Here is a 16519-nt window from a genome sequence, read left to right on the forward strand (position 1 = left end):
CTTGCAATGGCAATTCCATTTCGCCACTGTAGTTCCAGCTGTGAGTGGCTCCTTTATGTGCCACTCACAAAGCATGTGCATTGCTTTGTGAGAAAATAGCTGACAACAGCATTTCATGCCACAACCATGTCCTCAGGGGGAGTCTGTGCACCTGTGACTAGTTTGATACAGAGTTGAGTCATCAATGTGTTGATTTATTTAAAGTTAATCTACAAGATATGTAATGAAATGAGTTTTCCTTGACCAATTGTATGAGCTTGTTTGTGCAGTGTGTGGAATTAACATCTGATGTTCCCTTGTTTTTACCAGTGGCATTGTGGTCATTGGAAATCTGGGTTAAAGAGGAATGGTAGGGCCCAGTAGTCTCTTTGTCTTCTTATGTGTGACCCTACACTGTTGGTTAGTTAAGGGGTTGGGAGCAAGTTCATCGTCGGGGAAAGAGTTTATTAAGTAGTTGCTCACTATGAAATATTATTGGCATCCAAATGTTTGCTTTGTTCAGAATCAGAAACGGTGTATTGCCAAGTACGTTGCACATACAATGAATTTGGATTGGTGACAATAAACATTTTACAAAATAAAAGACATAATCCAAAAATAAAAATGATGAACAAGTCGTGGAGGGACGGTAGTTTACAAACCAATCACCTTCTTAGCAGAGCTAATGATACGCTGCAGTCTGCCCTTGTCCTTTGCTGTGGCTGCAGCGTAACAGGTAGTGATGGAGGAGTGAGGATGGACTCAGTGATGGTAGTGTAGAAGTGCACCGCCATTGTCTTTGGCAGGTTGAACTTCTTCAGCTGCCTCAGAAAGTCCATCTACTGCCTAGCCTTCTTGGTGATGGAGCTGAGGTTCAGCTCCCACTTAAGGTCCTGGGTTATGATGGAGGAAGCAGAAGGACTCGACAACAGCAACCAGGGAGTCACACAGGTAGATAGGGACAGGCGGGGCTGCGTTCTTCTAGAAATACATAACCATCTCCACTGACTTTAGAGCGTTGAGCTCTAAGTTGTTTAGTCCACACCAGGTCACCAGATGGTCGATCGTTCACCTGTAGGGAGGACTCAACCCCACCAGAGATGAGTCCAATGAGGGTGGTGTCATCTGTGAACTTCAGGAGCTTGACAGACTGGTGACTATTCGACTGCAGCTGTTGGTGTACAGGGAGAAGAGCAGAAGGGAGAGAATGCAGCCTTGTGTGAAACTGGCTTAACATGCTGCTTCCTGTCAGACAGGAAGTCTGTGATCCAGGTGCAGGTGGGAGAGCTCGTTCTAAATTTTAAACAACCTGTTAACGTCCCTCTGCAGAATAGAGTCGTTATTGTGGTGTTGGATGGGGGAGGGGCTCTAGGATAAATGGTTGTACGGCATGGGCCCACTTAGCTGGGGGAGGGGCACCTGGTGCTCTGGAGCTGGTGGATGCGGTCGTGGGGGATGGGACCAGGACGGTCCGATCGTCTTTCAAATCAACAGGAAAACTTTTCAGGTCGTATGCCAGGCGTAAGTCATTAATGGAGTGGGGGGCTTTATGTTTGTAGTTGGTTATCTGTCTGAAACCTCTCCATAGAAACAGAGTCACTTGCTGAGGACTGGTGTTGAGTACTGGTCGTTTAGCATCTCTAACTGTTTTGCTAAACACTGTCTCTTTAAACCTGTCCTTGTCCTCACTGTAAATGCATGTTCCTTTTCCAAACTTAGCTGTGTGAGTTTAGCTGTGAACACGGGTTTGTAAGTGTTATAACACACCCTGGTGCATGATGGTACACATCTGTCTTCATCGAAGCAGATGTATGATCCAGACTCATCCAGACTGTAGGTAGCAGTCCAGAAAACACCCCACTGTGTCCAGTCTAAGCATGCCTGATGATCCTCCATAACTTCACTGGTCCACTGCTTTAATATATTCACAACAAGCTTACCAAGCTTTAATTTCTGCCTGTTTGTGGGAATCAGGTGGGCCAGGAAATGATCAGCGTGTCCCAGTTTAGGGTGAGGAACTGCGTGATGGGCCCAGCTTATTGTGTTGTAACACTGATTTCTGTTCTCCTTTCTGGTTGAACATACACTCTCGCTATTTTGGGAGTTCATGGTTGAGGTTACCATTGTTAAAGTCTCCAAGGACAATAAATAAAGAGTCCTGGTTGGACCATTGTAAGCACAGTATCTGTCTCCTCTTGAAAAAATCAGAAACCAAATATTTCAGAGTGAATTATTATCACCATAAAGAGGTGAACAGCGCTGCCTTAGAAAAATACTGACCATCAACTGGGAAGTTTAACTAACCCCTGTGTCCTGGAATTTACCACCCACTTTGACACAAATGGCATCACCGTAAAGTGGATAGGTCATCTTAGCAGAGTGAACGGCTCCAGGTGTCCTACACAAATCTATTTCCTCTTCAGAGATTGATGTCTTGGCCCTGGAGGTCAGAAAAAGCATTAATATGACAATTCTAAATCATAGCTTGAGAAATGCCACAGGTGCAAGAAGCACACAGGACACAACTGGAGGATTACAGTGTTGCCTTTAGGCCTGGTGTGATATATGTTGAGTCAATCACCCTCTCCAAAGGCAATACACATTTTATCTTTCACATGCCCATTTTTTTCTCGAATGTACAACATTCTTACTGAAAAAAACCGCAACAAAAATTATTTTAAAAAGTAGAATGAATCCCATGACTATTTTAGATCGTGCCAAAAAAATATATATATTATGATATTTCTCTGCAGAAAATTGGAAAATGTGTACAAAACATAACTATATTTGAATATTTAACATCAATGCATTTCAAGAGTATCGCCTTTAGTCAAATCATTAACGTAAACCAACCAGTACTTCAAACTAATAGAGACAAACCCAACATGTCGTAGTCTGAAAACCACACCTTCGTCACAATATGCAACCAATATTGCTAAAAAACATATGATTTGAGCACTTTACCCCATATTTTCTGCTTCTCTCCTGCACATTTTCCATATTCGTAAACCTCTCTAAAAAGAAAAAAAGGCTGGCAGCAGCACAAGGATTCAGACATGAAAGGACATGAGATTGATGTAGGACTACCGCCAAAAAAAAGTATTTCACGAAATGCGAGAGGCTTACCCGTACTTATTGAAGAGTAGCATTGGTCATATATTGGGGAAATATGCCACACAGATTGTAATACATCACACAGAGGGAAAAGCGATGTGAGCTAGGATGACAAATCTGCAAACATCCTTATGCCAATGACTGCATTTATAACTAAAAACCTTTCTGAGGCAGATCTAGTGACCAAAGCTGAAATGTCAAAGCTCCGAAGTATTGGAAAATGTTCCTTTTTTTGAAATTATTTTTTTTTAAAAATGTATTAGCCTTTATTTAACCAGGTCGGTCCCGTTGAGATACAATGACCTATTTTTCAAGGGAAGCCTGGCCAAGACAGCAGCATAGAAAAATTGCCACAGTCACAAGACACAACAGAAATCACATAACACAGATAAAATCCATTAAAAAAAAAAGATACGGCAACAGGACTAAAGCTCCGGATTCACACCAAAACAAGAACAAGTGTGGTATGAAGCCGCTCCAATTTCTCTCACACGAGTCATCAAAGTTTCAAGGTTGATGAGCTCCTTTAACTTTAGAGTTTTTTTGCAGTGCATTCCAAGCAGCAGGTGCAGCGAACTTAAAACAGTGCTTACCAAATTCAGAGTGATTTTTGGGCATAATTAATAAATAAAACTCATTGGAACGTAAGCAATAATTGCTCTGGGATTTAAAGATGTAGTTACATAAGTCGTGGGGGAGCAGACCCAAGATAGCTTTATAAATAAAAATATGCTAATGTATAAGGCGGCGTGCTGCCAGAGATGGCTACTCAACTTGAGCATACAGCGGTGAGTGAATTATAATGTTGACAGGTATGAACTATCCCCATACTACATTCAAACAAACAGCTAAACCACAGTATTCATGTCTGGTAATGTTTGTATCTGTCATTAAAGACTGTTTGACTGAGATGAAAAGTACAACTCAAGGTTAGAGTAATTTATTCACAAAGTATACACAGAGATTAATGTTAAATCTTTCTAACAACTTTCAATATAGCAGATCATAATTTAATTAAAAATTCTCATTTATTCTCAAACAAGCAATAAAGAAAAAGGTCTTGCATTTCAAAATCAAGTAAGACTGAGTGCCAGAGCCATGAGCATCATGACAAGCAATGGTTATCTGCAATTGGCATCTAGAGCTTTTTCAAATCTAGCCTGCCAGAAATGCCATCCATACAGTTTATTCATTTCATTGTGTTTTGGGTATCTACCTTCTGGTATCGGTGTTACCCTTGTATTGTGTGGTTAACTGTTTAAAGGCCATTTTATGCACACTTTAAAGACGTATGATGTGTGTTAGTATGCATGCATAAACATTGTATGTACTTACATTCTTAAAATACAGGAAGTAATGAACAAAGAACAAAATAGTTGTAGGTGTGTAATATGTTCTGAAAGCAAACTAAGTGTTTTTGTTGCCTGAAACCTAAACTTCCTGTGAAGACTGAAGTAAAAAAAAAAAGGGACACTGAATATAATGGGAGTATTATAGACTCTCGCTATCACTGGCGCCCAACACTGACACTAGAAGAGTTAATAGAGCATCATAGTTTGAAGCTTAGGAACATTGATCATGCTGCATTATTTGATGCATTGCTGTGAGAATAGGTTGACATGGCTTTAATATATTAACATGATTGGTGGCAGACTTGTTTGACTGTGGAAACACAGCCTCCCTCTTTCATTCCTTCAACCACATGTTACAGGTCCATGGGAACCTTGTCATAGACACACATACCCTACAGAAATGTTAACATAGCCAGTTATCCAGAATCTTGACGAAGAAGTCATTAGATTTGAATGGGACGATTTTTCAGCAAGACCAGTAAGAGCATCCTGTCATATATTTAAAATATGGCTCTTTATTTTCAACAGCAAGAGCTGTTATTTTCTTGTGCATTGAGAACCTGCCGAATAACTTTTTCATACACGTTTAAGCCACAAGACTCTCAAACTGCCATAACCTGAAGGTCGTTTAAGCCAGAGCGTTTTATCCAAAATGGGATTGATGCTTAAAAGAATGTGAACCTACATTCAAGTGTATGTGCCACTAATACATTCACTGCAGCCATCTACACCACAATCACACCTTATTACTACCTCTGTGAGCCCCAGTGGTCACCTCTTCCTCACCATTGTGGTGAAGTGCCTGTCATCAATCATGCATCAACTAGCTATAGAGGCTGAATGGAGCTAATGTAGCCTAAACACACAACCCGTAAGCACTGTTTACAGATGATATGACATCTTATCAGAATGTAATTTACACTTCTGATACAGTTTTCTTGGGATATACAAACTCCGTTATTTTTTTTTTATACATGTCTGTCTTTTATTCTCACTTTTCTTTTTTTTTTCTCTTGCCTGTTGACACACAAACACACAGCCGCACACCAACATCAATCTTCATTAAGCATTTGACCTTGGATGTGGCCGGCGAAGAATGGATATCACCTACAGCACGAAGCTAGAGGGCCATCGTGCGCTGCATGCTTTTTTGGTTCATTGGTTGTTCAATGTGCAGCACTTCTTTATTCCATTATTATTTTTATTTCTGAGTATTGTTGATGCCTCTCTGTGACTGGCAAAAGCACGTGTGAGAAGACTGAGTATTTGTATTTTATGATTCTGTATGCCGACGACTCGGTCGGCCCTGGCTCTCTAATAAATTCAAATTAAGGAGCAAATTATGTTATTTATATTCCAGCAATGGGTGTAACAACTTGAAACCTTATTAGAAAATTTACTTGACAGACCACATCTTTTACTGGTTATTGATCGCTCCACAATTAGAGAAACTGCAGTGTATCTCATCAGTAGTACATCCTGTAAGCTGTTCATCCAAAAGACTCTTCTGTTGCCTGCTCTTCAAAACAGTTGCATGTCCGAAGGTCATGGATGAAGGCTGCTCTTTCTGACACAAGGCGATGGTGCTCGTGCTAATCTCCAAGCTTTTTGTCCACAGGGGCTTAGAGGGTCCGCTGAAATTAAAAGTCTAAGTCTGCTTTTCAAACCCCCCTGAACCACAGGATGCACTGTTTGTTATTGATTCGTTGACGGAGTCTGGTAGTGCTCTGAGATGTTTTATTAAGACTACTGCTTTTTGATTAGATTTGTTTGTGATTGGACACAACATTTTGTTAATGGCTTGTTGCATGCTGTAATGGAATTCATGGTAAGTGTGTTGAACATCCAATGAGACATATGAGACCTTCCACATCACAAGAGGCTCCAGTCTGGTCTCCTCATTGACTTCATGATTCCAATTATTAGTGACCCAGATTGCTATTGATGAGGCTACCTTATTTTGACTTTTAGAGACTCTTTCATTCCATCATCTAACTAATGCAAATCACAAGTTAATTAGCTGTTGCAATTGTGGTAGTTGGTTTTCTTTGAACACACTGTGGTCACATATGTGGTTGGAGTTGAAGATCAATTTATCAGAATTCTTTATTGGAGATGAATCATGGGAAAAAAAGCACAGTTTGCTGGACTGCAGAATCTCTGTTGAGAAGACCTTTATACCCTCCCGTCAAATAGAAGTGGGTGTCTTAGGTCGGAACATAGAGGTCAGCTATTTACATTCCAGGGAAAAATGCTGAGCACAGGCATGCCAGAGATAAGTCCATATCGGAAGATGGTCAGAAAATAAGTATGCAGGACATAGGTCCCTATATAGATAAGAGTTGACCCTACTGGGTCAACCAGATACATCTGTTCAACCAGAGTGCGTCTGGTCTCAGTTCTATAACAAAGCTGGACATATACTGTGGCAAACCAGGGGGTAAAGCCGAGCAGACAGAGCACAGGGGGCGGATCCCCAAGCTCAGGTTGGGGGAGGTGATCGAGAGAGTGTACTTCCCAGTGCAGGTGCTGGAGCCAATCGGCACATGGCAGTGGTCACACCTGCAGCCCATCAGGTAATTAGAGGGAGCATATCTTCTCGGAGCCGGGAAGCAGCAGGGGAGGCTGAACAGGAGACAACAAGGATCTCCTGAACCTCTGGAGAGGAGGTAACCAAGCGCATTCACCTCTCTCCTCTGCCCACACAGGACCAAGGAACCGGCTCACACCAGGCGTGAGACCGAAGGCCAAAGACCCCGACCGGGAGGAATCTTTTGTTGATGTTTGACCTCATAATATAAATGCTTATATATTGTTAGAATGTTATGCTTGTGTCAGGTTACTCAAGTTCAGAACAACACCTAGAAGGTGAAATTTGTGTCTAGGAATGTGCGGCTGTCTCGTCTTGGAAACACACCCGAATGTTAATGACCAGTCATCAAAACATGGCCTGGCCTTGGACGGCTCAGTCCTGTAAGAAGAGAGTATATGGAATGACTCTGATCATTCAGCACCAATTAGAAGTGAGGATAGTGCATACAAACCTGTGACGAAATCTTTGTATGTAAGGGCCGAACTTCCGGGTCTAGAGAGAGTTGTTGGGACTCCACTGTGATCGCGGTCGCAGCGCTTGTACTTTGCTTGTGATCAGAGAAATAAATCTACCAGAACAAGAGAAGTTGTTGGCTGAATTCTTCCAAAGGCTCTTCCCATGCAGACAATTTTGAACCACGCTAACAGACCCATCCCCCTTTACCCTATCCTATTTATAAAAGTACACTTTGTGTTACTCTACCACTGTCTCTGAATCTCCTGGTTTTGTTATGAATCTTGCCTACAAGTCCCCCCCGGGTTGCCACAATAATAAGTTGTGTGGAGACTGCTCGTAAGCTGCTATAATATGACATACAATATTATCAATCCTAACCTGTATATACAGAAGATATAACATATCTCCACACAGTAATTAACGAATTGCGTTAGTTCAGTCACCAAACTCACATGATATGGATAATTCTGTGAATTAATTATATGTACAGCGTTGATATTTGACATCTAAGCTCTGATCTCATCACTCCACAAGGAACCACCACAGTAGCGAATGGGAAAGGGACAATAATAACTTCCACCTTTTTAGTGGAGTGTTAGTCTTGGGCTACCAGACTGATTGTCTGGGAATTTCCTAATGCAAAGTTGATGCTATAAGATCAGCGAGAAAGGCCACTAACATGTTGCATTCGGACAGGCCAATCGCGTCTATATACATGCGTGGGGACATACGAGTGTGCCACATGGGGATAAAGCGCTCTAGGTTATTGGTCCACATCGTCTAGGACATGCCTAGATTCCATCCCTATTCTCAAACAACAAACTTGAGAACACCTCGGGATCCCCCAAGATGAGCTCCAGCGGGTGAGTGGGAAGTCTGTGTTGGCCTGCTGGGCTGCTGCCACCACGACCCGACGCCGGATAAGCGGATGAAAATGGATGGCTGGAGGTTGAACCGTCCTATAATGCACAGGCTGGAGGTGAAGAGCTAATACTCAGCAGCTGGACAGAAGGCTCACAGGAGCCTGAAGATTGAAGACCATGACTCACAGTCTAAAAGTAGGAGAACTCCAAGATAATTAGTTTTTCCTTTTTAAACTCTGCACAGCAGCATTAGTGAATAAACAGTCTCAGAGTGCCTGTTAGCAGAACAGCTGTTGTAAAAAAACGTTCTGTGCATGTGTTTCTGGTACAACAGTGTTGTACCGCCCAAATATGAAGGGCTGCCCTAAAGACAACACAAGCAGCATTTATTTTACTCTACAATTGTTTTCACCTAGTTTTAGCAACGAAACCAAGGAGATTGTCTTCGGCCTCTGGACGAGCGAAGCGTTTAAAGACTGACATTAACGGGAAACAAATGGGTGTCTATTAAAATTTATTAGTACAACCCAAATAAATGTCATAATCCTGTTATTTGTGCTATATTATAACTTTTCTCTCTCTCCACTTTACACTGTTTACCTTATCTTAAACAACATGTAAGTAGGGCTGCTAAAGGCCAGCAGCTGTATTTGAAAGCGGAGAGGCAGACACACAAGCAGACACTTGTTTTGCTGTATTCTAAATATCACTTCCTATTCGTCTATTTTGGTTCTCCCTCAAACATATTCTGAGTGGCAGCGGATTACGCTGAATGAGTGCTAAAAGAGAGAAGAAAAAAAAAAAGCAGCCATCAGGTTTGTTCATTTATGTCCATGCTAGACTTGGATCAAGGAGGGATACATGTAGGTATGTGTCTATTTGATTTGTTCATGCAATAGCAACAATACATTGAAGTAAGGATGTCTAAAGTATGGCAAAATAGAAGTCATATAATAAGATCTATGAAGTTGTGTCTGGTGGTTATGTTGTAATATGTGACTTTCTTTCCCGGCTTGATCTTCCCGTTCTTTGGTTACCTGTGTGTGTAACCAGTTTGTTATCCACTGCTCAACACGAGACAATGATAACACAGAAAGTGCTCCTATGTGTTGTCATTATATTATTTGCTTTACAGTTTTGTAGGCAGTTTATGTATTTTTATTCAATTGTCAGTGTATACAGTTTATACTAGTTCTTTGGATGGAATACAGCATACAAATTGGGATTTTTTTTACACATAAGACGATCCCTGTACTTTTCCTTTTTTTACCCAAAATGTTCTGTTTGTTTGTTTTGTTTGCTACTTGTCTTTCTATTTAGTGTTGTTCTGTTTGTCTATGCCTTATGTAAAGTGTCTTTGAGTGTCTAGAAAAGCGCTATATAAATTTGAAGTATTATTATTATAAGCAGTTTTCTTTTCTTTTTCTACAGTGACCGAATGGCAAGAGCACACAAAGCACACTGCAGTGCACAACAGCAAAAGAACTGTCACTGTCGAGTTCCAGTGGTGGTAGAAATATGTGAGGGTTCCAAAGCAATTCAGCACAGTACAGTGATCTTCAGAAGGACGAAGATTCATTGTAGAAATGTTTGTCGTTGCATTGTCTGCTGCCTTTATTCCATATAAGAGTGTGTACAGCAGACTGTTGTTCTTCAAAGCATACCATTTGACACAATGAGATATTCTGAGAACAACTCTTATGGCATTAATCACAATAATAATAGTCAGAAAGAAATATCCTCAGTCTTGGCTGCATGGTGTGAATTGAAGAGCAACTATTTTTGTGTGTGTGACTGCAAACCAGAATAGCACCTCCATAGAAATTCACAGTTTTGCTCAGTGACTGAATGATAGGCTCTAATGAGGTAGGAGATGTGTGAAAAAGATATATTTTCCCTCCATTCCCTCCCTTTATTTCTGTTTTGTATTGTAACTTTCTTTCGTTCACATTCACACACAAACACAGACACATGTATGCACATTCTGACACCATCCGTTTCTCTCTCAATCACAGAGGCACACACACACACACACACACACACACACACGCACAGGCACAGGCACACACACAGACGTGCATACACAAAACTCCTACACCTCCAGAAATAGAGGCAGCAACAGTCTCACTGAATCTCTCAGCCCACATCTTGATAATGTCACCTTTTCAGTGTTTCATTATCTTGTGCTAACAATCAGAGAACATCTCTCTAAATCTCTCTCTCTCTCTGTCTCTCTCTCACACTTTCTATATATAAAAAAATATATATATTCCATGTAATTGCCATAGTTACAAATGTATGAAGCTCCACTGCAATTTCTCCATTACATCTGTAGAGGAATAGGAGTTTATGGTGCATTAATGTGCACACGTGAACTGCACTCTGAGGAAATAGCGGACGTATGGAGGACACTACTGAAGCGAGGTCCATCGCAGAGGAGGTTGAGTCATGACTAAAGATGTGGAGGGCTCCTCAAATATAACATTCGGTTGCTCTTCAAAGCACTAAGGACCACTGACATGATCACACATCAGTTCATAGGGATGCGTAACTATAGGGTTGCAGCAGAAGCGCTAACCTTACTGTGACACTTTGATTTGAACATGGATGTCTATGTTACAGAGAGACGTATAAGGGTAGATAAACTGAGTGTAAGTTTACTCTTGACTGTATGCCTGTTCACAATTTCTCATAGACCTTGGGAAGACAAATGGTCACTGAAGGGTCAGCTAATATTAGAGAAGTGTACAGAAATGAACACCTCATAGGTTGCTGCTGGAATAGTATTACTTTTCAAGATCTGACTGGTTGTATCTCAGAGCTCGGACTTATTTTAAGGTGTGCTGCAAAGAAATGTGCAGGGTAATAAGGTGTCAGAATTTAATAAACATGTCCTGCTAAATGGAATGAATATGTAGATGGCCCTGTACTAAATTACTCCATTACTCCATTATAGTAATGTGTATATGCAGTGAGGAAGTTATAGAATTAGAATATCATATTAGCATAACTGAAAGGAAACATATGTGTTAACTACTGTTTCATTTTGTGAGATAGGGATTTAAGAACAAGTATTATAAAGTATGCTATCTATAAACATAAATGAAGAGAAGAGGCATCCGTTATCGTGAAAAATGTGTCTTCCATCACAAGCTCAAACAACCATTAGATACAAGAATGAATATAAATAACATATACTAAACATAATGGCAGTAACATAATATTAAATTACAGCTCTTTCTCATTCTCAATCAGCATATATATTCTGATTGAGAATGAGAAAGAGCTGTTGGGACATTTTATATATATATATATATATATATATATATATATATATATATATATATATATATATATATATATATATTGCAATTGCAGGACCATCATATTTAAAGAAGCAAGCTCCGTTTGTCTCACCAGCCCCTGACTAACTTTGACATGAAAATGATTGAAAATAGTGATCTGTCCCTGAATAAAATGTGGTTTCAATCTCCAGAACAATATATTTATACATTGCATGGTTTGAGAGTGAAATATTGATAACTTATCAGGTTAAAAAGAATATAACATCCATTTACTCAACTTAATATGTGTACCTATAAGATACAACTTTATTTTCCCCAATATCCAAATCAATTCGTCATATAACTGGCCTTTATAATAATGTATTTGTATTCATAATAATAATACTAGTTATTCATGGCGCAGTAACTATTTTTACCTTTTGAGCAAAAACAAGTAATCTGGTGTTATTGCTCTCTGATGTTTGAGTGGCAGTAGCGTACAGTTTCACGAGGTAGAATCAGTGCCCAGAAAAAGTATTTAAAAGAAAAGCAACTAAGCAGCGGAGCAGATGGTCAGTGAGATTTTTTAATGCCCAGGCCAAACTAAACTGTTGCACGTCGGTTGGATAAATCTCAGGGTTATAATCAGTGTTATGTAATCTGACGAGTGAGAGCGCTGCTGCTGCTGTGCAGTCGGCCTCCGCTCAGTGGCCCTATGCGCTCCATCCACAGCGCTGTGTGTGTGTTTGTGTGTGTGTGTGTGTGTGTGTGTTTAGAGTGTATTCACTTGCAGACATCCGTGTTTTTGAGGAGAGAGAGAGAGAGAGGCCAGCAGGAAGAGAACAAATGTACTCTGTGGAATTCAAATACGTTTTCTACATTAGAGGCATTTGAATGACGCCGACAATGTCAGTTCATCTCAGTACAACCACCATAGCTGAATGTTGTCCAAAGAGGCACTTCCTCTAATGGCCACTAGAGGCTGACCACAAAGAAACTGTATTGGAGTGACTAAGAAATCCCCAACATATCCACGAGAGCTTTAGATCATCTTCACAACAGGAACTTATTGTCATTTTGTCCCTTTGTTGCTCATTTTGTCTAATTGCGTCTCTTTGAAGTCATTGTGTGTATCTTGGTGGTCGTATTGAGTCTCTTTGGGTTGTTTTTCCTCTCTTTGTAGTCATTTTGTTGTCTCACTTTTATCATTTTACGTCAGTCAGGACATTTTGCTTCTCTTTTTATTGTTTTAAGTCACTCTGTGTTCATTTTGCACCACTTTATGGTCATTTTTAAATTTGTTTTTCCTTATAGTCATTTGATTTACTTTCCAATGATAAATATCATAAGTCACTTCATATAGATGTTCGATCAATAATCCACCCATGATACTAACAAGCCAACTTCACCTTCTGTCTTCTGAGTAAGTGCTACCAAGTTGGTATAGAGCTGAATATTGGTGCAGCTTTAGACTGCTCCCTTTGAAAATGTTTGACTATATGTATTGTATACATCTAATAGCATATTTTGTCATGGGAGTTCATTTATTAAATCATGGCTTGAGCCTACTGAGTTGATCTGTTGCTGTAAATGTAAATAACGTCATAGGACGCTGTGGAAGAGTTTATGAACAGCGAGTGGGCAACTACTGAATTGTATAACATGAAGAGGCAGTGGAACATTTAACCTTACTGAAACAGTACTGACTGTGTCACTGAATAACTTTAATTTAAAATAAATCCTTCTTAGTCTCCAAGCACTCTGATGTTTGCTATTCCTGTTGAATCCTACAGTATAAATAGTTGTTTTGAAAAGGAGTAACTATGTAGAAATACTGAGAAGTCCAAGTTTATGATATGTCAAAGAGTGTTTACACACATTTATGTACAGGGTATATTCATGCACACACCCACACCGTTCACATGGATACAAGTATGACAATGCAGTCCATTGGGGGTCTTCGTATACAGTAAATCAATGGTATAGTGTGTGTATTTGGTGGTACAAAGATTCAACAGGGAGGCCCCTGAATTATTAATCTCAGGTCAGCACATATACATACATAATCTCAAACATAGAGATGACCAGTGAACTTATTTTGATAATCACCCACATGTATTTATATATTATGGTGTTTTATTGGCAATCATGAATATTTGAGTGTAAAAGATCAATTGATTGCTTAGTGCAGTTGCCCGGACAGATTTACAGATTTACAAATCCCTCCTCTAGCTTTAGTTTTTAGATTTACTGCATGTATATATATATATATATATATATATATATATAGTTATTCACAAACCTTTACAATATGTATTTGTATGTGCCTTTTGTAAAAGTTACTGTGCAGATTACATTCTTGAGTTTATCTTACTTATCTATGTAGTGTAATGAAGCAGTATACAATAGACTGGAACCATTTCAGTATGGATTTAATGTTTACAAGTGTATTTGACTGTTGATTTGTGTCTATTGGATTGTATTTATTTATTTGTAAAGTGCAATATTCAATATAAATTTAGTTTGTGATGCAATTGAGGTTAAAACATACGGATGGAATTATTCATCTTCCTTTAGAGAGTTCCACTGGGCAGGGGGATTACACAGAAAAACCTTATTTCCCAAATGTGGTATGGCCAAAGGGTACAGTTTAATATTATACAAAATGTAATGATGTTCTCAGACCAAACAGGGACAAAGTCACATAACAGAGGAGAGAAAAGGTTATTCATCTGTAATTGTCTTAAGTCAGAAGGTTGTTTCACTACTGCGGTGGTGAAACAGAAGTTGCTTTTTATATGAGGTACAACCTGCAATGCCCACCACCACACATTTAAACACTGAGGACCTACTCACGCCTCGAAAGTGATTGACAGGTCTTGCAATACACAAGTAAACAACACTCATTTATGCTTTCCAGGGCAGTTACGTGTTTGTTTACATCAGTAATGATTATTTTCTCCAGTCTGCTGGTAAGTTGCAGCACAATGCAACATATGGGAAGGGATCAAATCATTTATAAATGCTCCATATTGGCAGCATTGATTAAAAAAAGAAGTCTAAAATACGCTTAGCTGAACAACGATGTTCTTTAATTCCTTCAACATGTTTAAAAAACAATGTTTTTAGTCTAAAATGATACCAAGATTGTAATACCAATCTTTTCACCTTGACATAAATGTCTGGCTTTTTTCATTTTAAGAAATGTAAGAATAATAAATACAAATTAACTGATCAAATCATGCAACAATCTAGATGTTGTAATATCGCAGCTGTGCACACTTCTGTATCTGTTTGCAAAAACAGAATGTTTAGTTGGATTTCTGTCCGTATGTTTATGTACAGTATGCATGCACAGTGCATTCCGGTGCCTGTACCTTCCTTTATTCGTATTCACTGTGTGTTGTTCTCCTCCTCTCGGTACCACCTGTGGGAGGTCTCAATTAGCCTGCTCCATCCAGATCGGATAGCAGCTGAAACCAGGAGCTCAACAGGAGGGAAATGAGACACTGTTAAGCAGCAGGCTCCAAGTCCAGGTTCAAGAGCCAGAGCAGTAGCACAGTTTCCAACCCGCTGGCACTGTGAAATGCAAAAGCCCATAGGGGCGAAAAAGGAAAGCACAAATCAAGCTTTACTGCAGTAATTGAACTGAAGTATGGCACTTGGGTTTATCTCTCTCTTGCTCCTGCAGCCTCAGTTGGAGGCCAGATCGCTGCCTGCTGTTGCGTACGAACAGTGAGTGGTCTTAAGTGACCTCTTCATCGAGGAGCGGACTCGTCCTAACCAAGGAATCTCCTATTCAGTGACATCACATGCCAACTTAAGACATCCCTGGACGGTCAAGAGTGCTCTGGTCCAGTCCAAAAAAATAAATAGATTGAATAAAACTGAAAATAAACCTCTCACACCACTCCTGTTTTTTATTCCTCTTACTGCCTGCAGACTCTATCTGACATTAAAAGAATATGCAGCTGTTTCGATTGTGAAAGAGTCATTACAAAACAAACAGAATTGAAATTGAATTAAAAAGGTAAACATCGATATGATATCATGCAGGTGTTTAGATCTGACTTTAAAAGAATATGCAGCTGTTTCGATTGTGAAAGAGTCATTACAAAACAAACAGAATTGAAATTTAATTAAAAAGGTGAACATCAGGGTCCCAAGTGTTCAAAGGGCCAAACATGAACCAAGCTGGTTCTCATATACTCTGATCAAAGGGCCTACCCGAGGAGCAAATGGTTACACACATGACAACACGGTGATAAACTCAGACTTAACTTCAAAAGGTCAAGTGGACACATATTACAAACACGTTTCAGATTGATTGTGCACAAAACATGAACGAAACACACATGGCCACCTGAACAGTATTAAAAACCCACTGACACACATGCTAAGTTCCATAGAGACCCTGCCACACACGGCTTCTGGATATCAATTCACCACATGTTGTCACTTTAAGTTTGTGTGAGGCAAATAAATTAGCACCGCATGATGGATGCACAAACAGAGGAGGGGGGGGGGGGGGGGCGTAGTCCGTCAATATCCCTTTTTTTCACAATTCAAAAGCACTGTTCCCAGGGAGCGATTATTTCTCCATAACCTGCACATCTCTCACCTAAATTACCGTCATCCATCTCTCTCCGTTTAGCCCTGCACACACGCTCGCGCACCTCACTCGGCTATCCGCTCCCCATCACCTGCAGAGACGGAGCTGCGAGAGAAGGCGAGTCGCCTTTGCTTGTCCTTATTTGTCTGAGCGACGTCAGTGAATATTCGCCTTAATTGATCACGCGCAGTGTTTTTGGAGAGGCTGCCTTCTGTTGCGCACGGAGAAATCCCTCCGCTTACGTAGAACAGAGGCGGGTGGAGAGA

Source organism: Cyclopterus lumpus, chromosome 14 (assembly GCF_009769545.1).
Source record: "Cyclopterus lumpus isolate fCycLum1 chromosome 14, fCycLum1.pri, whole genome shotgun sequence".
Lineage (NCBI taxonomy): Eukaryota > Metazoa > Chordata > Actinopteri > Perciformes > Cyclopteridae > Cyclopterus > Cyclopterus lumpus.